Genomic DNA, 24558 nt, shown 5'->3' with positions numbered 1-24558 from the left:
CTGCCAAGGGGACCGGTAGATGAAAAAATCTACCGGCCAAGGACATTTTTTACCGGCCAAATAATAAGTTGCCTCTTTTCGTTACATATACATCAGTTTCAGCACTTTCAATTGAGATAACAGTATTTTATAGCAATACATGCTTAGAAAAGAAGCCAAAGCCAAATAAATTGTAATCTTATTGAATAATCAAAACATTCCAAACTGGGAAAACTAACAAACGAAACACTCCTTTTATTCTATTCTATTCTGTATTCTGTTACTCAGAGATGTTCACAAGTCTTTTTTTGCAAGTCCAAGTCAAGTCTCAAGTCTTTGTGGGGTGAGACTTCATCAAGTCTCAAGTCTTTGGTCAGGAGTCCAAGTCAAGTCTCAAGTCTCCAAAAAATAAAAGTCTCCTCTCTCTTCTGGTTGTAATGACCCTTCTGCTATCCAGTCTACTAAGAATAGGCTACTGCACAGTTAAATCTAAGAAATTCAAAGCATTTACTGTATTATTATCACTCCTTTATTAGCAAACAGTACCTACTGATTACTTGTTTATGATCACTTTAAATAGGCTATTGCAATGCAATTAGCAATTAGCTCAGTCAACTCATGGGGGCGTGTCGACACGTGCAGACTTCCATACGGGTCTTCAGTCATATTTTGCAGCAAAAAAACAACAACAACAACTTATCCTACAGTAGCCTGATATGTGCCAGACTAGCTATGCAGCAGTCCCCGTGAAGGAGGGCCAGACAGCAAACGTTGTGCCTCACCTGTACGGACGGTGTGGCTATAGGCTATTAAAAAAAAAAAAAAAAAGCCGGTTTACAGTCACCTGTCACTCACTCGCAGCTGACTGAGCTGTCAGAGGAACTCTGCTGTCCCTCTCCCTTGTGTTTGGCTGTCGAGTCGCAAACTGAGTCCTCATCTCTGGTCCATAGTAGTGATGTGCAGATCGATACTGAAATATCGATACTTCCGATACCAGGTCTGTATGCTCTAGAATCGATACTCAAATGAAAATATCGATACTTTTGATACTTCAGTCATTTGTGGTTATGCATATCATTAACATGGAAAGTAACTAAACTATTCAGATTTTGTCTAAATGACACGCGGTTGGTAGGCTAGGAACTACTTTTTCTTCCACCTAAGTGCGTAACGTGTAAGCGCAGCGGCATGCAGCTGCTCACAAAGTTAGTGTAGAGTCAATGGCGGAGCGGAAAGGGGTCAGGTGTGGAGCTATTTCAGTGCCACAAACAGTGAAGATGAAGTCTGGAATATCTGTGGGAAAATTATGAATAATATTATAAATGCATGAATTAAAAAAAATATATGTTTGTTTATTATTTTCTTATTTAATTCATGGTTTTATTATTTTACTTATGTTCTTTTTTTAGTGTTTGAAACACTATTTTCGGCTATATTCTAAACGAGGCCACTACCTCAATATAGTTCAGAGTTTAAAATAAATACGTTAGGCTACTCTGAAGTCTTGCATCCTTAGGAAGCTATGACTTGAAATACAGTACTTTTTTTATTTTATTAGATTTACCAGGCACATTAGGTGCATTTGCACAAAGTATCGGTATCGGATCGGTATCGCCGATACCAGCCTGAATTTTACTCAGTATCGGATCGGAAAGGAAATTTGTGGTATCGAACATCACTAGTCCATAGCTCCGTGAGCGCGAGAGAGATAGGCACGCACGCACACACACACACACAGCTGCGGGGCAAAAGCGCTGTCAACCGGCGCGGAGTAATGCACGTCTGGTGTGAAAGGGAGGCTCCGGCTCGGTGCGCGGCGCTTTGCAGCGCTTCCGCGGTGTCCGCGTGTGACACTGGCGTGAGGCTACAACTGTTTTCTACAGCGGGGTTGTCGGGGGAGCGACTTCAGTGCGACACAACATCAACAACACGGGATAAGCGGGACAAACATCTACCGGCCCCCGTGGCGTGTAGCCCTCCAAATTTAAGTCGCCAGGGGAATATTTTAGTCGCATTTGGCGAGTGGCGACCGTTAGTTTACAGCCCTGTGCTGGACTCAAACTTTAAAGATGTGAAAACCACATAAAACATGTTGTCTTCATCTTCACAGCCTGGCGATGTTACAGAGCCATCATCATCGTTATGAAAAAAAGGCTTTTATCAGTAACTATGGAGGCGGGGTGACTGATGTGGGAACATCAGGGAAATGTGTGTTATCACACTTCTAAAGGTGGCTCTCTGTCAGCTCCCTTTAACCCCGGCCTCCTTTAAAAGCCAAGAAGACTCTCCAACCTGTGAATAGCAACCACTCAGCCTCCTATACCGGAGGTCATCTGCTTTAAAACCTGCCTGTTTCTCATGGTCTGCCAAGTCATGCCTGAGACGCTGCACATATTCATCAAAGTCCACCCACTGTTCATCAAGACGGATAGACTGAGGAGGGTCATATCGACGGGTATGAGTTCAGCTGAGCACCAGTTGGAGCGCAGCCAGTTATCTCATGGACTACGCATCGTTGTAAGGGAAGGTGAGCCGCAAGGAGCAGTTCAGGAGTCAACGAGTTTAAAACAACTCGTTTTTTACAAACAGCAACAAAGCAGAGATAAATTCTTAGTCATTCAAAGGAGGTCAAGGATGTTGGATTCGTGCCTCATCGCTCACCAAATCAGGCTGTAGTTTCTTATAGTTATAAAGATCATACAATAACTTTTAGCATTTTGAATATTAGGTAGGACAAATTCATTAACTCGTATAGAGTCCCTGGCTTTGCATTGTCATGAATCTGAAGAAAAATCAAATCAAATCCAAGTGATTCCTGCGTATACTGCCTTAGACTGGAACTAGTCAAGACTTAAAATGAACATCACATTGATCCATTGCACAAAGTGGTACACGGGAACATGGCTGACCGAGTAATTGCATCGGACCACTCAGGAAACCTCACGCTGCAGCTGAAGAACTGAATGTTTCCTGGGACATTTTCAGAACAGAGTGTTAAACAATACTAAAACAATGCAGAGCTGAAAAGCTGGAGCCTCTTAATGCAGCACAGCTCACTACTGTACTCTTATCTTGTCAGAGGAAAACAACTGACGCTGGCTGTGGTCCAACTCAGGGGCTGCATCGGCGTGACGGTGGCACAACTCTCTTTTCCCTCGGCTCCGATGGGTGGCTCCGTATCCCAAGATTCAATGCACACCAGAAGACTTTTACAGTTTTTAATGTTATTATAGGGTTTCAGCTCATTTAATGGGGCAACTGTTGAAACCAGAAGCCTTAAAGGGATAGTTCAATGTTTTGGCAAAATCGCCCATTGCCATAATCCCTATAGTTTTAGGGTTAGTTTCATTACCTTTTAATTGTTGGTGCAAGCTGTGCTTTGACCGGCGGAGCAGAGACACGAGCTGCTCAGCTAACGTGTGGTACTTTCGCCTTTCTCTCATCCAACTCATCAAATTCACAATCCAACAACTCCAAAACGCTCTGGTGGACAAGTTGTGACCTACACATTCACCACGCTATGAGATAATAATATAACATTGCGAGACAGAGTTGTTTTGGAGGCAAATGCGTAGCCCAAACTACATTCCAGACACGGCTGCTCTGCAGAAAAAGCGCAAGTAGTTCATGTGTCGTAATGTTACATACATTATGCATCATTATTTCATTGAGTGGTGAATGTACAGGATTTGCCAAAACGTTGAACTATCCCTTTAAAACCTCATGTTTTTGTGAAGAATTGTGTCATGTTGTCAAAGTTGCTAGGTGACAGAAGGTGCACTGGTAAGTCTGCGATGGGCACACCTTTGTAGACTGAATTAGGACACAGTTACTGTCACTATGGTAACATGTCAGCATCATGAGTTTAGGCTAAAAGATTTATATATTATTTTAAAAACTGTGAAACCATCTCATATGCAATATCTCACACAGCAGACCAGGAGGAACCGGCCCGTCTCTACCAAAATAAAACATGAACCCCTTGGATAGCCTACTCCCTCCACTGAATATATGATGAAGATGAAATGAATCTGCTCATTCAGCTCCTGGTGGGGGGGGGGGGCTCCAAATGTACTGACTGATCCAGCTTCTGCACTGGGAAAGAGCAACATCCCTTCTGCCACTTTTATTCATTGCTAGTACACCCACTCTCACACTGTGGGCCAATGGAAAATCCTCTCAGGGAGGTTAAAGGCCAAATGCAAATGTGTTATTATATCTGCATGTAAAAGGAATGACTAATCGGCGGAGAAGTTCAGACTTATGCACCAATATAGTAGAATAAGCCCCCCCAACAGCATCCTCAGTGTGAGCCTAATTATCACTGACACATGTACAGATGGTGGAGCTAACCTGCGTATACATCCACAGAGAGGGGATAAGAGGTAGAAGTACATTAGCACTTGACATATGCATTTCCTTTTTGTTGCTGGAGATACGATCTCTGAAGCAAATCTAAACTTCCATTATGTAAGTGTGACTGCCACCAACAAGCCATGAAATAGTAAAGACTAATAGAAAATGCATAAACAGACTGATAGCAGTGCTACAGTAGGTAGTTCACTGAATACTACAAGCATCTAGAAAGCTGTGTATCCATGACATATTTATGAATGCAGGGGTATTTCTCTGCTTTCTTTCCAGCATGCGCCACAGTTAATAAGTAAGCAAACACTCATTAATCATTTTCATGCACCAGAGTTCAGGATGTGAGAGGAAAATATAATGACAGTCATGGCACCTGCCATAATTCCAATATCCTTTATAATTTACCTTGACCAGGCTGTTTTCAGCAGAGAATCTGTTCCAGTCATGAAGCTGGGCCACCATGAAACGGCTCCAAATTAGTATTCGTGAGCAGTTCATCCTTTTATTTTTTATATTTTTTCTCTGCCTGGGAAGTGATAATCAGAAATTCAAGATGCATATTCTGTGTTTGTCGCTTTGACAGAAAACAATTGTCCTGCTGTGGCCTCTGTGTTTAGACAGCAGCAGGCTTGGGTACACAGGATTTGAACTCTCTCGCTTTCAATCTCTTGTCTCCGACGCACACTTCGCAATCACTCCGGCACACTACAATAATCTGTACAGTACATCACAACAACAACAACAACACACATATACACACATACCCTCCCTTTTTCCATCCCTCCCTCAACCTCCCCATCCCACCCTGCCAAGATTCAGTTTGATAAAAACCTGCGAAGCTGTTTGTCACTTGGACTTGAAATGGATAAAGATTACCAGCCGTCAAAGACGCAAAAAAAACAAAAAAAAACAAGAGGAAAGAATACAGGAAAGACAAACAAATGTAACACAAGAGTAAACCTCAAATGCGTGTGTATTTGTTTGCATGCGTGTGTGCGTGTGTGTGTGTGTGTGGGGGGTAATAAATCACACTAAAGTGGATGGTCCAACTTCCTCTCCTACTTTACACAGGGACCGCTGCTGCTAAAAATGCTGGCGAGGCTATTCCAAGCAGGAGGAAACTTGTGGAGATTACTGTGTAATAAGCCTGAAACAGACCGAGGGTGAATTGAGACTGAGCGTTCACCCTTCTCCCAGGGTCACGGCACTCATTCTCTCTCAGGAACAGCCACTTGTCTACCAATCTCTGGTCAGATGTGTAAGTGGTGGAGTGGAAAAGAGGAAATGGGAGACAGACGGCCGCCCATGGGCCTTCGGGCCATTGTTTACTCCATCACTGTTTTTTTTTATGCAAACAACGCTGACCCAGACTTATTGGAAAAAGAGCAAATTTTAATCATAACCATAAGTCCACGCTTGACATCTTTTCATTCAGGCCAATATTATGATTTTTTTTCCAGACTGTTTGTTTGGCCTCTGCTCATCATCACTAGATTTCCCTATGAGGAAGTTAAATAAACAATATCTTTAAAACCTTCTGTTAGTTGTTGTTGTTAAGACAACTTGGGTTTGTGTTTAATATGTCCCTCGGTTTAGAGTTGGGTGTAATTGATAGATTTCATTATGCTAAGAGGTGTGTCTAATCTTTTAACACCCTCATTTGCATGTAAACTGCTGCGTTTTATTGTAATGTAATTGCATTTAATTGCAGAGAGGGTTCAGTGGTCAACCAGACGCTGTTTTCACCTGCTCTGAGAGGATCTGTGCTCTGATACTTTATCTTGAATATACAGTAAATAATGACATTTGATCAGTGGCCCTTTGCATCTACATCTGTTAATCAATGTTCTTATCTTGATCCTGCCCAGATTTGTTCTGATCTTTCTATGTAGATGAAGTTGGCAAAGCTGGTGCAGAAAACAAACATGGCATAAACCGGGTCAAGGTAGCAAACGCTGCTCTGTTGTCTCTTATTTTCTCTTCGCCTCCCTCTGTTCGTCCTGCTGTCTCGCGCTGCCTCTGTCGGACTTCCTCTAGTATGTAAGTATGTGGCCAAACTCTACAGATGACTGGTGTAGATGTGAGCGAGTTGAAAGCCAGTCCATCTTGAGCTGTGATCTGATTGATCTGATGTGGCCAGGCTGCACAAACGTGAATTCTCTTTTCTATGTTTCATCTCAAAAAATGTTCTCCAAGCCCAGACTCCCATTTAAATTCATTTGAATTCATTTGAATATTGTCTTGTGCCATACCAGCAATATCTTGGGAGAATTTCCCCAGTGAGTTTCTTTTTAACTATTCAACTCTACACAGTGTATTTTAAGCATGTCCCAGTTAGTTTTTCCAATTGAAGAAAAATCTCTTAATTGTAAATATCTAAAGAAATCTGGCTTTGGTAAAGCTTTGGGGGTGCAGCTCCCCTATAGTTTGTTTTTTCATGAGTACTTGATCAAAATACTGCAAATAATGAAAGGAAGGCTTTTTGAATATTAAATCTAACATTACTAACGCAAATACTTACTAAGAGTGCCAATGGACAAGTTATCAGTAGATGGACACATGAACCTTGGCTGCAAACGCTTTAAAAGTCATTTATTTTACTACATCGACAGATGGCATCTGAATAACTTGAAAATCAGGAAACACTTCTGGACCTGTTTTGGTTTAAACACTCCAGGGTTGTGTTGTAATTTGGATGGAATAAACACAGACCTTTGGAAATGATGACTTGATTGGTTCAAACCTTCTTTCACCGACAGTGTTGAAGGCAAAATGGGCAACGCAACATTTTAACACTACATTTGCCTTCACTGTTCTTCATCTGAAGTATTTTCTGCATCTAAATGAAGTGTTTTGTACCTGTTTTTGCACAGCATTTGGACATGGTAAAAAAAAAAAAAAGATTTTAAAATGTTGTTAAAGCAGAAGTAAGCGATCCGGTCGTTTTGGTTAATGCTGCGTTCCAGGCAGGCTTTTGAAACCGTAAATTACAGCTTCAAGTCACACTTACGACTTTGTAGCGTTCCAGGCAACCCACTCGTGTTTTTCCGACCTGTGTTACCTGTGAAAGTCACTATAACGGCCACTCGTAACTTCCGACCCGTGAACTCGTACCAGATCGAACTGGTACGACTTCACAGGTCGGAAAAACACGAGTTACGAGTTGCCTTGAACGCACCATAACAGTCCTCGTCCCTACGTCACCACATTCAGGCGCATCCCTTGGCTGCACACACAGCCCTTCATGCCGTTCTCTCTTCTCATTGGATAAAAATTGTAGGATACGAGAAAAGTTTTCTCCTCGGCTCAGAGCAGAGCAGAGTGACTGACAGACCCGTGTTTCGGTCCAAACACTCTATGTAAGTGATTGCTGTCGGAAGATATAACTATTTAAGATTTATATTAACACAAAAATATCGCTTACTTCTGCTTTAAATGTCACTAAAATTCACCCTCAGTCTCTGAGTTGGTTTGCCGTCTTGTTTGGCTTCTAACAAGAGTGGATCTTCACCTGAATGGCTTTATTAATGAAAAACATTTTCCTTAGATACTAAGTTTGTGTTTGTGTCAGTGTAGCACAACACTGTATCCATACAGTGATGTTCAATCGATTACCTGTCAGTATTTGTAAAGAACTTAACATTTAGTGAGGGACATTGTCAGAAGTTAATTCCAGTTATTGCTGTGATTTCACCTCCTCCGCCTTTGGAGTCTGCTGTTTTCAGCCGATTGGACTCTTGCTCTCCAGTTTATCTGACCTCTCTTCATTCTTGCCAGCTTTTTGCCTCTGCAGTAACTTCATTTTCCCTCTGTCTCTCTGCCTGTCTCTACTTAAATCTCTTGCTTTCCTCCACCTCTCACTTTCTCCCTTCACAGTATATATCATGTCAAACCAAACAATCTGCAGTAAGAGGTGGTTGCGAGCGTGCTCCTTGACAGATTCTCAGTTATAAGGTAGGTTTCCTGGTCACAGCGGTTGATATTACAGAGATTCTTTATGCTTGAGCTGTCTATGTCACGCTCTGCTGTCTCCAGTTTGAGAAAGAAGTTTTTTTTTGTTCCAAACACTGAATAAATACAGCAAATGTGCTCACAGACATGATGCACTGGAATAAGTGGCTTTAACCACTCCATGCAATCATGGTACTGACTTTCATTATTGGAGAACAGTTTGAGGGATTCGCTGACATTTTGGCAAAGCTAAGTCAGAAATACAAATCTAATTTAAGTACTTCAAAGAGAGTGAGGTAATACATCTGAGAGAGAAAAAAAAAGTGATTGGTTACAGTTTGGCACACATTAATACTGATGCATTTTGACATGTAAAGCCTTCATTGGAGCTGATAATGGCTTTTCTTGCCAAAAATGTCACTGCTTAAATGTTCAAAAGCTTCAAATTATAGAGTAAGAATGGTCTGTGCTGCTTTAAATTCTATTAATCAAATAAATGTGGAGGACAAATGTGAAGAACTTCTAGGTTTTGTTCTCTAGAAAAATCAATGTACTTTTTCTTACTTACCGTGGAACATAAAGATATTCCATAGTATTACCATGAGTGTATTTTGCAGTCAGGTAGAGTCTTTGATGTACAGAGGTTTCTGAAGCCTCACAGCCTGATCTCAAAGCTCAAGCCTGGTTCTTTCTTTCTGTGACAACTCCGCATATGCCTGCCTTATTAACTTGGGGTTCCTCCCGCAGTCAAAAGGCTTCTGTGCCAAGAGCATGCTGGGATAGACTCAACCCGCCTCGTAACGGCACAGAAATTAAAGAGGTATAGGTAATCAATTGGAAAAAATCCCACACCTTGTTGCACCTCAGCACTTTCCCAGTCACTTTAGTGACAGCCGCTGCAGGTGATGATCAATGGTGTTTTGGATTTCTCTTATTTGGGTGACATCTTTACTGATAATGTTGTCACTGTTTTTGTGTAGTGCACAGCATTTCCCGGTGATCACTTGTCAGACTGTCACCAGGGGTTTGATGCCGGTGGATTGACAGCCGCTCCCAAACCCCTAGACAAGCATGTATTAGCTGCTCCGCTGAGACCAGAGAGTGCAAACATGAGAGGAGGAAGAGCTCAGATGGTGCCAGAAACTGACGATGTCTAGAGAGATGGTAATGTAATCTAAATATATCAACAAAGTAACTCTGCTATCGCATATCATCTACAATCAATAGCACAAGTCATTACATCAAATTGTTTTGATGGATATGTTCATTTTTGTGTAGATTTCTTGCCCCTTTGTGTGCTTGGCTAAGGGGAAAATGTTAGTGTGGCTATAAAGAAACTGTCCAAATGAAGCCTCTGCTGCAGAGAGAAGACAAAAAGTCTGATAAGGAGGCTGGAAGGTTTCTCAAGCTAATGCATATATTTTCATATTTCTGATATTGTATTCACTGATTTAAATGGGCTATTTGTAAGTCCTCTCTGCTGCCGAACGTGATTTGTTGCCGGGAGCAGTTGGAGATGATCATTGTCCCTTTAATACAAGAAGTCATATAATGTCTCCATCTTAACTGCGGATTGGAGGTTATAGTGAGTTTCTGTGTTGAAGTGATGAGATACTGAAGTCACAACTTTTCTTCCACACTGGCAAGTTAACTGTAAGCGCTAACATTAGCTATGTAGCAAGAGTAAAACATTATAAATACTTCCTTTAAGGTTTTCCTGGTTTGCTTTGAATTATGTTATCTCATTGCATCCACTTCTGTTGCTTATCTTTCCCACAAGAGAATTGGTGGTAAAGGCCTCCATGAAACATGACGGGCAGAATTTACACCCTCCGGTAACTGAGGTTTCTTGATATGCTGATGACTGATTACTGGTTGCGGGGCATTTTCGAGTTTGCCCAGAAGCAAAAGTCATGATAAAATAAAAATGAAAGCAGGTTTCGCAGCATCATCAATATTCTTCACTTATCCCTGTTTCACCTCAAAAAACATATGAATATATATATATTTATTTTTAAATGAAATCAGGACAGGGAAAACAAATGCTAATGGTGTCAATCGAAGAAAGTCTGCCAACAGCCATTTATATGTAAAAATGTTGCAGAGCCTTCTTTCCACCTCGCTGACACCTTGGCAGTGGTTTCCATAAAAGAGTGGCAGGTCAGAGTAATTAGCACCACCAACTGTTTATGGTAATGCACCAAACCCCAAATATTCACATATAAGTAGTGAATAGAAACAAAAGTGATTAACCTGCAAACCGTGGACAGTTAAATACCAAATATACGCCGACAGTTGACTAACTTGCATACATTTAATTTGACTAATAACACAACAAATAATGGACCACTTTGCACCTGTATCATTTATAATGGAGTGTTATACTAAATGACAATCCTGTCTTTTCTTTACAGTTAACTGTAGCAGCAGACAGATTCTAGGGGAAACCAGATTCATTTTAGAGCTTAAAGACAAGTTGCAAATATATTGATATCAGATACGGTTTTCTGTCAAAATATTCAACCTTGCACAATATCCTCTTGTGACCAGAGAATTACTCACAGCATTTGGTTTAAAGTATACAGAAACACTGTGTATTGTTGTTTAAAAAAAGAAAAAGATCTCTCCCCTGACCTTGACCAAAGTGTTTTATTTTTTATTTTTTACCTAAATCTAAAAGCAGACCAGGCTCAGTTGTGTGCTTTGTACACCTGCCATCCACCTCCACCACCTTCCAGCAACTCTGCTGCCATGAATAAATTGTGAGGGAATTTTCTTCCCTCTAGTCTTCTGTCTGATTTTGTAGGCTGACATTCACACTCACATTCACACTCCAAGACTGCAGGTCAAGAAGACCTCATGGTGAGTTATACAACGGTTCCCTGTCCAGCCACAATTATGACTGAGATTGTCCAGATGGAGACATCACTATTATCTGTAGCTAAGGAAACCAGGCCCTTATACATACGTCTCTGAAGTTGAAGCATAAGTGCCCCTTTCTATTCTGGTTCCAGACAAGTTGAGTTGAAAGTAGGGGAAAAGGGAAGACTTGGATAACGGTAGGTGGGTACACCAGGTCCAGTTTAAGAAAGAAACATAAAAACTGCCAGTTGTTTTCCTGGGGCATTAATTAAGTATTTTGTATGGTGTCACATCGTATCGCACTGCATCGCATCAAACTGTGCCGTATCTCATCTTATCGCATCACACCTTACCTTGCCTTACCTTACCTTACCATACTTTACCTTACCTTACCTTACCACACTTTACCTTACCTTACCTTACCATACTTTACCTTACCTTACCTTACCTTACCACACTTTACCTTACCTTACCATACTTTACCTTACCTTATACCTTACTTTACCTTATATTACCTTACCATACTCTTCCTTACCTCACCTTACCTTAACATACCATACTTTACCTTACCTTACCATACCATACTTTACCTTACCTTACCTTACCTTACCTTACCTTACCTTACCTTACCATACCATACGTTACCTAACCTTACCTTACCTTACCTTACCTTACCTTACCTTGCCTTGCCTTGCCTTGCCTTGCCGGAATGGAGGGTTTTCCCCAATAGTCTTTTAGGAATAGCGGGATCTTTAGAAAAAATAGGAAACCCCCCTATTACGAAGAATGGCAGTCTATTTTCGGAAAGGTGGGGTTTCGGAAAGGCGGCGTGTAACCGGTTACATCATCAAAGACAAGCTGATGGTTTACATTACTATACCCTCAGTGCTTCCTTAAGGTTAGATTGGCCTTCATCACCATGACTGCAGTGATAAAGTTTACTGTGAAACAAACAGCTGTCTGTTGTGTGACAGTCCTGTGCTCTGTCGATCCATTCCTCATTCTGATGCAACACTCGCTCTTTACTCTTCAACACCTTACCCCCTCCCTTGAGCCCGTCTTATAGATTATAAACAAAACAAGATGCCTCCACAGACAACCAATGGGCTTGCTCTTTTTTTCTGTCTTTCTCATTTCTTTAGTGAAAATGAAACATTTTTTAGGGGGAATGTCAACTAAAATTTTCATTAGCTGTGAGTTTGAATCATCCCCTGGCAGTTGGAAAGCAGTAAAAAGACCATTTATTTCAACGAAAGTCGGCACTGATTACTTCTTTTTTACTTTCTTTCAAATGTCAAGCCGCGTAATGATGAGCACAAATTGTAGCATCTGAAACACAGCACTGAATATCAACAGCTCAGCATCACAGTGCCGTCTATACAGATCTGAACACCGACATGATTTCTGTCTGGACATTGGACATGGACTTCAATTTTTAAGGTAGCTGAGGATGCTCAGATTGAACAGTACCCTTCTATATATGAAGCCCTCCAATTTTTAGATGCTGCAGCAGGACAAAATGTGCTGCATTGTTCACTGCAGATGGGAATAAAGAATCTCAAATTAAATCAATAGAGTCATCTACATGTGAAAACAGCACGTCCAGTTATTTACAGGCTGAGTCTGTGTGTTGTAGAATGAACTGAGATGTATAAGGCCAATTACTGAGTAACTGTTAAACTGTATTCTTAACTTTCGTTGCAAACAAGTTCTCAGAGAAGAGACGGACTACGACCTCGTGCTCATTATAGTTTGGTATAATAGGATGGAAGGGGAAGAAGCAGTTAAGCAGAGTCTATGATGCGCTTTCTGTGTTTAGAGTCTCAATTTCTTTTCTTTTCTTTTTTTAATGCGGAAAGTACAATTGAACTTGGATGAATGTAGTTTAACTTCAAGCTTGAACATCCAATGTTTCTGCCGTATAATTGCAGCCCAGAGAGGATTCTTGCGATCACAATTATCAGTTTAATTATGTGTGATAGCTATCAGGCCCCACAGCGTTATCAAAAGGATCTGCATTTAGAGGAGTGGTGGAGGAATAGCTTAATGAATTTCACATTTGTGGCTTGAGCCAATTAATAGCGGCAACATACGAATATCTAATAATCCCGTTTAATACTGCTTTCAAAGGAAACTAAAGAGTTCAGCGCTACATGGTGAATAACACAGTGCATACATGTAGACTAATTGACTGTTATTGCAGCGGTATGTCATTAGCGTTTTCGTCTCCATTAAAACACGATGAGAAGAATCCATACCTTCTAATAAAGTCAAGTTTACTGATATGATGATGACTGATCACTGCATCTCAATGTTGCTGCGAAGCAGGACTCAGGGTAAATAATGTTTCACAGCTTCATCAGAATTCATCACTCATTCACTTGTTCCACCTAAAAAAAAAGAGAAAATGTAATTTCAAGTGAACTCCTGGCAAGAAAAACAAATGCAAATTGTGTCAGTTGATGAAAGTTTGCCAACAGCTAGTTACACGAGAGAAACGCAGTCGAGTCGTCTTTTACCTTTGGTGGGGAATTTGCGGTACCAGGATTTTCTCCCGTCCCTGTGTTGTTCGTACACTTTGTATATCAGAACTTTATGTTGAATGTAATTCGGGGGATTAAAGCAGATAAAGGCTGGATCTCTGTGCAGGTGCCGGAGCAGGAGAGGCGCAGCACTCTGCTGCAGGTTTAATTGGAGCCCATTGAAGGGGAGCAAAGAGCTGATGTCATTCAACAGTAACTTTTATCCCCCCGACCTTTTACTTTCCCTGCTCTCTGCTCTGTGCTGCTGCTGTGTTTGTCTTTGCACTGACACTGAATTGTGCGGTTCGCTCTCACACACAGGACTCATCAAACACTGCTTTCATTTACGGGGGCAGGTATTCCACAGAGGAATGGAAAACCACCCCCCTCATTTGGCTGTCACCATAGTTACAATGACCTAGGCATTTAGGAGATGAATAAAGGTAATAACAATAACAGTAATAAATAAATAAATATATATATATATAAAAGCATGTACTTTAAAAAGCTATGACTCAATGCCAGCCCTGAGCTACAAGAAGGCAAAATACCACTATGCCATTAACTCATGGTCATTACTTAATTAAAAACAGCTCCAAAGGGAAACATGACCTGTTCTATTTTCTTAAATCTTTTTATACTTTAATAGGGTTATATTATGAATAATTGAAAGGCTTCCTTCTAGCACACCTAATTGCTTTTTTTCATCCGTTTTAGCTAATATTTGGTTCCTGAAATTTCATGTTTAATACTTAAAACAATGTTTTTTTTCTTTTCTTTTCTTTTCTGAATATGTAATTTTGCCCCCGTTCTTATGAGTGGACAGGATTACTTGTAGCACCTGCTGATAATCAACCGATCTCCCCCGAGCCCTCGGCTTCTTATGCATTACCATAATAAAACCTTCTGTTTAAACACCCAGCGGCGCGCACACTGTACTGCTATTCAGCAGCCACTGACGCATTGCGAGCTTTGAACAGACCCCCCCCACGTTAACTCACGTGTTTTTAATTTTAAGCAGCTTCACGGGCTGTTAACGTTCACACTTATCACTTACAGTGTATCTACAGCATGACACACGAGGCACTTGCACATATGAGTCAACCCCCCCCTGCGGTACTGTATGTAGGCTATATAATGTCGTGTGTGGAGATAAGATCAGTAGTGTAAAAAATCCTGGTGCTGTTCACTCTATTCCCAATCTTTTTCCTTTCCTGCACCGTTTGAGATGGTTTTATGTCTGAGTAACTTTGAATGGAGCCATTTACAGCAAAGTCAACCATGCTCAGAGTCTTTTTTTAAAGAAAGTGATGGCTCATGGCAGTTTTGTTTTTACTTCTAACTGCAAGGTTTTTCTTTTTAAATCCTGTCTCCTGCCTACAAATTAAACTCACTTGCTACTTAACTGTTTCTCAATTATCTTGTGGTGACAATATAATCACATCCTGGATTATGTTTAGAGGCATCTTGTTTTGAGTAAATGAATCAAGTGCTACACTTATTGAGCCGAGTTGCCAGGAGGCGGTTGTGGTGGATGATGGGCTTGACAGTGGTTTGTGTAAAATCTACATACTGTACATTGTGCATCTATATAAAAACCAAACCACTGTCTTTTTCAGACCTTCACCAAAGGCTGTGAGAGCCTAATAATAACCATGCTGATCCATTCTGCTTCTGCATTTTGCCAAATACATGAATTATAAACAGGTCCTGATGAAATCCAGCTGCAATTCTGTTTCCTCCTAAAAAATGTATTTGCCGTTGTAAATGGTGTCGTATATAAACATAATTTCTGGGAGACATGGTTGGTTTGCTGTAGACTAAACTGTACAGTTCACTGATTATTGCTGGGGCTTCACTGTGCATATTTGCAGACAATTATTAATGCGCAAAAATACTCCAATAAATGTAGATGGAGACATGTTTGCATGCGGCATCCATCACTGACAAGTGGAAATAAGTCTTTGAATAAATAGTTCAGTATCAGAATAGTAGACAAATAGAGGAGCACAAGAGAAAAGAGGTAGACGATGTAACAGTCAATGTTTTTTTATTAAGGTAATATGGCCCAGTTTTGCACCAGTTAAAGTAAATACATCTGACCTACATTAAAAAGCAGCGTATTTCACAGCCCATTTCAAGTCTGAAAAAAACTGATACGAGTAAAAGTTTATAAGATAAATGTTTTATTAAGTATGTAGCCATTTCAGTAGTAGTATTATTAAATTACCTGTGTATTTTTTTGACACAGCGGCACTCACAGTTAGAAAAGCAGCGTGCAACCTTTCAAGTCCCAGAAAAGAGGAAGTGACCCTCTCATCTTTCATTCTGCTGAAATGAGGCGAGACGGGTTTTTGTTCTCACTCAGACTACTTTAGGGAGAAAAACAAAACGTCTAGGCATGATAAGTGTTTTGGCTCCGTCACGATTTTGAGTCCAGGGTCAGATGTCACAGAGTTGTGCTTGTAAAGTATTATTTAGTTAGTTAATTACAAGTGGATTACACTCTAATTTTAATTGCATCATCTGGTTTAATTAGTCACTGAGTTTCTTAATCAAAATGTTTATCACTTTTCTTCTTTGAATAATTTGTACCTATGTGTTTATACTTATTTCACAAGAGGACATCGAGTCCCTGAGGGATCAGTGTTTCTCTTACTGGTATAAATCTGCTCTAAAAGTTTTAATTGAAAGACTCTGCAGAGAGTCATGGTCTTCCACTTCAGGTTGTGGCACACCCAGAATTTTCCTCCATATATCAACATTCACTTCTGGAACATTTAAGCTTCATATTTTCCAATTTTACAGTTTGGTTTTGAAGTTTCGATAAGAATATATATTTGTGGTTTATGAACTATAAAAACATCTTACTCTAGTTTTCCATCTCCTCTCTCAGCTCTTTTCTGGAGTTCTACTATGAACAGGTCGGTGTCAGCCAATAAGAAAAGAGGAGGCTCTCGGGGCTCTCATCTGATTGGCTGACTGTTTCCTGTGTCAAATAAAAATAGAGCAGATTTCAGGTAAAAAACACTCACAGAAACCAAATCCTGCAAATTGATGGATGGTGGGTCCAGGTGGTGGGCGGGGCATGGTGACTGCTCTGTTGTGACATCACAATGTCACAGGAAGTCCTGACGGCTGGTTTTAAAGCTCCGTTTCTGATTACAGGCTGCATGCATTTGCATTGCATACTTTCACAGTATTAATATTGAAACTAGAAACTATATTCAACAAAATCATGTAGGTCTCACTCTGTGTCAGAGGCACCCTTTAAAACTTTGTGAATCTACTTATTATATTTCATACAGCAGTTCTTTGGACGCAGTGCTCCTCTACTATATCACTTCTTTTACTCCTTTGCCTTTGAAGAGAACATGTGCAGGTAATGGAGGGTCTTATTAAATCAGACAAGTTCATTTGTTTTAGTCATTTAGGGCACATAGGTCCCTAATGGCTAATGATTTATTACAGGAAAGAATTCAGCATCGAGGCATCCTTTGGACCTACGCCGGCGCTGCCAACTACAGAGACGTCATGTTACATAGGAAATTAGTGTCAGAGGAAGTTACTGTTTTGGACTTGTGAATTAATCACGGAGGAGACAGTGAAGGAGGAGTGGAAGGCTCTGTCACACACGCTGCTTTCCTGCACTCAAGGCACGCCGATTTCTGGAGAATACATCAAAGAGCGAACGAGGGAGAGGAGGAGGGGGAGATGGGGAGGGGGGCTGTGAGTGCTGGCAGCCCGGAGAGGTGTGCAGCAGGGTTGGTTGGCAGGTCTGCCGGGTTGAAGGGTGATTAAGAGGGGCGCTATGACAAGAGTGGGAGAGGAGAGAGACAGAGAGATGGTGAAAAGATATTGTTCTACAGCGTTCATCTCCCAACTTTGGACTCATTACAGCTGCACTGTACCAGCTCCTTTGAAATCCCACTTTTCAAACAATACGCTGAAAGTTGCCAGTATCTCCTCAGTGCGAAATCTTTGATTACCATTACAAAAGGCACAAAAAAAAAGAAAAAAAAAAAAGATAGCAGGGAGAGAGTGGAGCGAGACACAATGACAATCAAGAGAGCTGTGACGTCGTCTCTCCGCGGCTCGCCACCAGTCATTGTAGCAGATGGGCCGTGCAGATTTCATCGGTACCCTTGTTCTCCGGCGCATCGCTTTGCAGTATTCATGTCTCGTCTCCTCGCGGCTCTCGGAGTCAAAGTTAGTTTGGTCGTTTTTACTTCGGCAAAGTCAAAGAGTCACATGATCATTTGTTATGAGCTGGTATAGGAGAGTGTGCGGCGCGGCTTAGGTCAGCAGATTGTGCAGAATACTGTCAAGTCCTAGGTATTGATTTTTAGGTGACAAATACCAACATGGTCTGATATTATGAGCTATATTCTAGGAGGTGGATTTATTAGCCTCAGCGTTTCCATCCAGGCGTGTGCTGAGATGATATCTTCTTAATTAATTTTGACTTTCTTTCCCCGTTTTTAAAAGAAAAATATCCCCTTGACTTCCTGTCCGTCTCCCTCCCTCCCTCGCTTTCTCTCTCTGTCTCTCTTCTCTCCCCGGCTCCGTCTTACATAAGCAGTGCTCATGCAAAATTCAATCCATCATTTACTGGCAAAGTACAAGAGTCACAGATGTGACACCAAAAATTTGAAAAATCACTCGGTAGGAAAGTTCTCACAGAGAGAGAGAAGGAGAGAGGGAGAGAAACCACGGTGCCAGAAATCTCCTCTCCTCCTCTCCTCCTTTCCTAAAGGTGATGTTGTATGAAAATTTGATTTGTGAAGCGGCAGAGCTTTTTTTTAATGTGTAAATGACGCTGGCAGCTTTGGTTGGAAACCTGACCGCAGCGGTATGTGAATCGGTCCAAGGTATGAAAGTTTGATCAGGATTCAGTGGCTTGTTAAAAAAATTAATCAGTTAATTCAGGAGGAAGAGCAGAGCTGATTGGAGGATGAACATATTATCTCCACACACACACACACACACACATACATATACATACATGCTGCTGTACAGACGTAACATACTCTAACACACAGCAGCAGAGTCGGTGTTTGATTCCAGGCTCTGGTTTGCCCCCTGCTGTGTGTCGGCCTGAGCTGCCGCCACACTGGATCCCTCTCTCTACACTAAATCACACAATTATCCACACGATTAAAAGGATGCCTCATTGACACAGGCTCTTGATGCTCTCATGGCATTGACCCACATAATAGAAAAACACATAAACAAACACACAAACTATCCCCTTTTTTTTATTGAGATTCTGAAAAGTCTGCCGTGTGGTTTTATATCTATATTTCTATGTAGATATCCGTTTCATGTAACAACTGTAGAGATATATATGCGTTTTAATCAATCATATGATTTCCAGTGTGAATTAGTCCGTGACTTTATGGTGTGCAGCGTGGTGATCTGTCATTTATGGAGGCACAGCGCCGTCAACGAGGCCGTGTGGTGTTGGAGCCGAGCGGAGAGCAGGTGAATGATAAATCAACACTGCCACCCTTAGGCCAAATGAGAACAGCACACAGACAACACCACCAGACCAGACTCCACTGCTGCACAACGGATGACTCCCAACAACGGGCTCTCTCCTCTTCCTCTTCTTCCCTTCATCTTTTTTTTTTTTTTCCTAAATTGCCCTTGCCGATGAAGTGACACAGCAGTTTTTGCAGGTGAGTTCAAAACAAAACAAAACAAAGCAAAAGCAAAAAAGCGGAAATAAGAGACAATCTCAGCACAGATCTCATCTCACTACAGCACAGCAGCACTGTCAATGGATTTTATTATTGATGCACAACATGAGACATTAATAATTAACAGTAAACAGTGATGATGATGATGATGACGACAGACCTGACCTTTTAGAATAAGAATAAGAATAGAAGTGTGAGTGTTAACAGTCCTCAACAGACTGACACTTTTCAATACTCCATTACACATCATCTCTCATCACTCTCTCTCTTTCTCACACGTAACTGCATGCATGAGTGTGTGTGAATACGTGTGTGTGTGTGTGTGTGTGTGAAGTCATTGTCAGTTATTCCACAGAGACCCAGATCGGATTTTTCAATGTTTACCTTAAAACTTGCAAATTCCCATGACCACATTAATCTAAAGATTTGTTTGCAAGATTAAAAAAATGCATGCCACAGATTGATTTTATTTCATAGTCGCAGCCTCAAGTAATATTAAAGATCCCTCCCTGAGATACTGAGGGAAATATAGGAATACTCTTACTCAGGATATACTGTAGTTTTAAAATAAAACTCTTCCAGAATCAACTCTACACACTGTCTATGCCCAGAAGTCACAAACATCTCCCACATTTCCTCCATGTTCTGGACGAGCCTTCATCTCCCCTGTCCTTTAACCTTTGTGTTGTGTTAAAAAAAAAACACACCCGTCTCTCTCCATGTATCAGCTGAGCCTGGTTTGATAACACACCCTTGTGTACGTGTTAAAGTAAACTGGGTGTTTTTGTGTAAATGTCAGTGTCGGCCCTCATGAAACCTGACAGATGGTTCAGTGGATTCAAGAGTTGAACCCACCAGAGACTCGATCTGCAGCGCTCAGGCCAGACTGGCTATCATAAGTTTTACATTTCTAGAAATTATTGAGTCAAAATGTTAAAATTAACCCTCCTGTTTTCAATCTGTTCCCTTCCTCCATCCTTCCTTCTTTCCACAATCCTTTTTCCCTTCCTTCCTTCCTTCCTTCCTTCCTTCCTTCCTTCCTTCCTTTTTCCTTCCTCTTTTGATCCAATTGACCAGATCTGTTCCCTCCCTCCATATTTCTTTCCCTTCCTTCTTTCCTCCCTTTTTTCTCTTCTTCCTTCCTTGAACAAATCTGTTCCCTCCCTCCATTTTTCTGTTCTTCCTTTCCACAATCCTTTTCCCTTCCCGTCCTTCCTTCCTTTTCCTTTCTTCCTTCCTTGAACGAATATGTTCCCTCCCTCCATCTTTCTTTCCTTCCTTTTCTCTTCCTTCCTTCCTTCCTTCCTTCCTTCCTTCCTTCCTTCCTTCCTTCCTTCCTTCCTTCTATCCCTTCCTTCCTTCCTTCCTTACTTCCTTGTATCCCTTCATCCTTCCTTCCTTCTTTTCGTCCTTCCGTCCTTGACCCAGGAGGACAACAGGAGAGTTAACTATTTGAAAGCATTGCTGATATTCTCTCTGATAGCAACACAACAAAAAGTAATATCCTTCCTACCAAATTAGACATTTTAATTGAGAGTAAACTTCAAAACATTTCAACAGTTCTGATGTCAGGATGAAAGTTTTTCCACTTGCTTTGACCCCCAGTTAGTCCGGCTCCTGGTCAATCCTCAGGGGAGTCGGGGAGTTGCAGCGCTACAGTATCAGCGGTCGTATCGGCCCACGCCTTTGACTGCCCTCCACGCTACAAAGCCCCTTCACCCAGTGTGCTGCCGAAAATCAATAAGCCGTATATTCCCAACAGCACACAACTTTGACAGGTGTCCTTCCACACACTTGATGTCGTGCAGGACCTTTTTTTTCCCCTCACCGCTTCATGAATCTGCTGTAGTGTGCCAGTCCGGTTTAGCATTCTCCTCGGTGCATTGTGGTTAAGAATAATCCGCCTATATAGCGCCGCCCCTGTAGGTCAGACCTGTGTGAAAATGTCCTTGCAATGGGGCAGCTTTAAAGCTTAACAGGGAAGTTTAGATTTCAACCTTGATGCTGCTGCATCTTCTTCGTTTTTGTTTTAAAGTAGAACAATGCAAGATTTTACCTTATTAACACAGTTTTAGAGTAATTGTGATGTTTAAATGACTTGTTACAGGTAGAATGGAGGCTATCTGCCTTCCACCTAGCATCTATTGGCCGGAAACCAACTTTGCAAGATCAGAGTCTTCGACCCGGTGTCCCACACTGCAAAAACTCAAATATCTTACCAAGAATATTTGTCTTATTTCTAGTCAAAATGTAATTTCTAGTCAAAACAAATCTCATTATACTTAAAATGAGACTCATCACATAAAAAGTAGCTTGTTTTTGACACTTTTTACTTCTTTCAAGCATATTTTCACTTGAAATAAGTAGAAAATCTAACAATCTAGCAAGTTGTTCTTCCTTATTACAAGCACAAAAAACGTTCTTTCACTGGCAGATTTTTCTACTTATCTCAAGTGAAAATTAGTTTGAAACTTAAGTCTTATTTTTAAGTGGAAAGAGATTAGTTTTGACTAGAAATGAGACATTTTGACAAGAACTAAGACAAATATTCTTGGAAAGATTTTGATTTTTGCAGTGCACATCTCGTCTAGGAGGCTACACTACAACACAAACACCCAATAATCGGTGATCTATATGATATATAACGCTCCACAGATTGCCCTCTCGCCGGCTTAGCTGCAAGTTTTTACGACAGTTTTGTAGAATATGCACTCCAAAACTATAGGTGGAGTTCTGCAGAGAAAAAAAGTGACTAAAACAGTGAAAAAGTGACCAGACTTGCATAGTTCTCCCTTTTAAATTCCGTCCACATCTTGAAGACCCCCAAAATGACAGGACGTGAACAATAAATGCTGTGTGTCTACCCATAAATCACAGTATTTTGAACCCAGCACTTTCCAAATTTAGCTGCAGTTTTCGGGTGGTCCCATTAGTTTCAGACATGTCAGGCACAGCCGTGATACCTGACAGCGTCTCCACCAACCTTCCTCCCACTCAGGGATGAGCCATCTAACTTGGGTCAGCTCCAGATCTTCCGGCTCACGGGGCCCAGTGTCTCACACCTCCCCCCCATCCCCCCATCCTCCCCTCTGCTGCGATATGTCATCTGCTGGCTCAGACAGGCCGGTAGTCAGTGCTGCTTTTACTGAAGGGAGACGGCTTCTCTGGCAGCTCCCGCGTCGCTAACTATAGGCGACTTCTTTAGTTACAACTTCAGCACCGCAGCCGGCCAGATGGTGAAATATTGAACATAAAACGAGGGATGCACAAAGGGAAAAGGTGTGCTATAGTGAGCAGCAGAGGGAGGCTGCGGACCCTTGTCACAAGACAGGACGGCTGCCAAAGTGAGCGCTGTACAGTATCTCATTCAGCACATTGAGCCGGTGTTTTGGCACCGAGGAGCTTTGTGCATCGAGAGGAGACATTGTTAGCTCTCAGCGGGTCTGTTTAGTCATCATAATGAGAAAATGCAGGTGACATTGTAAAGCACGCAGCTGAAACGCAGGGTGAGGAGGTTACACAGAAGTGTGTTCTCAGCAGTGGTTTTCACCGAGGCCGCTCTGATAATGGACTCTGGAATAAAGATGAGTTTACCCGTCTCCAGAGGGCGGCCTCTTCTTCCTCTCGCGGGTCTTGGGGCTATTAAGACGTGTGTTTCAACCTTCAATCAGCATCTGAGCCCTTACATGTATACACAGATTGAAAAGATGAAGACTGTTTTTTTTTTTTCCTTCTTTCTTTTTTTGACCCTACTTGCTCTTGGTATAGAAATTGTTGAAGCACTCGTAGCCTAATGACAATCTCGCCGAAGCTCGGACACAATTTCAAATCCTTCAGATTTCATACAGTGTGCAGCCAGCAGGAATAAAAAAGTCCATTTGGGGAATATAATGTGACACTGTGTTCAATTGTGGCGGATTGATTTGCTTTGAAGAGGGACAACAGAGGAGATCAATGGTTATTTTAGCGATAAGAATAGACTCGGCGTTGGCTTCCCTTTAAAAGTGTGCACTCAGTGTCACCCTCATTAGTAGCCATGACATCAAAATCTGATTAATCTTGCATAAAACCTTTCACAGCTTAGACCCCATGCAGCGAGGCTTTTATTACAAGTCCTGGAAGGTCGCAATGCACTCGCCCATTAATTACATTCCATATCAAAGATAATAATAAACACACCGGTGGGCTGGACTGATTGCACTTTATGCTCTGTTCAAGGGCGGCCCAACATGCAGTCAACTTTAGATGGATGGAGATCTGCAGGCAAGCCAAGAGCAGCTCGGCTCGGATTATTTGTTTGGAGGTTGTTGTTGTTCTTTTTCTTATTCTTTTTTTTTTTTTTTTAGCTGCACTCTGTGTTTTGTTTGCTGCTTTACCATGACAATGAGAATAGATGAAAGGAGGTAAAGAAAAGGCAGAATGGGACAGAGGAACAATGGAGTCTTTTTTTATCCACCTCCTTCGCTCGTCAGGAGGAATTTGGAGTGTGCACACAGCTAATGTCTTTAATTAGAGCCACCGTTTGGAAATGGGAGGCTGGTCTTTGCTGGCTGTTTTTTTTTCCTCAGATGCCATCACACTTTGTCCTTGGTGATAATACAGAAGAAAAAAAAAGAATAATAAAAGAATAAAGAAAGAAAGAAAAGGAAGGAAACACTGGTTTGTTGATGTGCCAGTTGGCTAATTGTAAGTAGAAGCGCCAAAGACGCAGCATGAGGCCTGTCGCATCACTGTCCTTCCTCATTACTGTGTGGGCTGTAAGTGGAAGCTGTGTGGATGAGCTGGTGACATTAGCATGTTTCAAGTCGTCCTTTCAGCTTCCATTATGGATGGTGTGTGTGTGTGAGTGTGAATTTGCTGTGCATGCAGAATGAGAACAGCGTGTGCACGTCTGGACAAGTGTCATCTCTTTTTTTTTTTTTTGTCAACAAACACCTGTTTATTCTCCTGCTAATTAATTGTTTAACATAGTTTCAATTTGTCAAGCAGTTTTCTGGCGGTGAAATTAGCGCGCTTTAGCTTGCTGACGCTAGCTAGCTCGCTCCCTAATCAGTGTCCAGATGAATTATGCAGGCTGATGTGGCCAGATGTTTCCCCCTCCACCGTACGTCCTTTAAAATATGAATAATAAATGAATGTCTGCTTCCTTGGCATTGTTGTAAACCACACAGATG

At 41.4% G+C, this 24558-nt stretch overlaps 1 long non-coding RNA gene across 1 annotated transcript; it reads left to right on the top strand.

The window, feature by feature from the left end:
- Positions 1-8060: 8060 nt before the first annotated feature.
- LOC146989170 (uncharacterized) lies at positions 8061-10088 on the top strand. Its single transcript, XR_015035781.1, has 3 exons — positions 8061-8301; positions 9279-9462; positions 9577-10088. It is a non-coding gene; the product is annotated as an uncharacterized LOC146989170 (long non-coding RNA).
- Positions 10089-24558: the final 14470 nt, after the last annotated feature.

The sequence above is a fragment of the Trachurus japonicus genome, chromosome 4 (assembly GCF_045865225.1).
Source record: "Trachurus japonicus isolate A0001 chromosome 4, Traja_1.0".
NCBI classification, from domain to species: Eukaryota; Metazoa; Chordata; class Actinopteri; order Carangiformes; family Carangidae; genus Trachurus; species Trachurus japonicus.
This window is presented reverse-complemented; position numbering and strand designations above follow the sequence as displayed.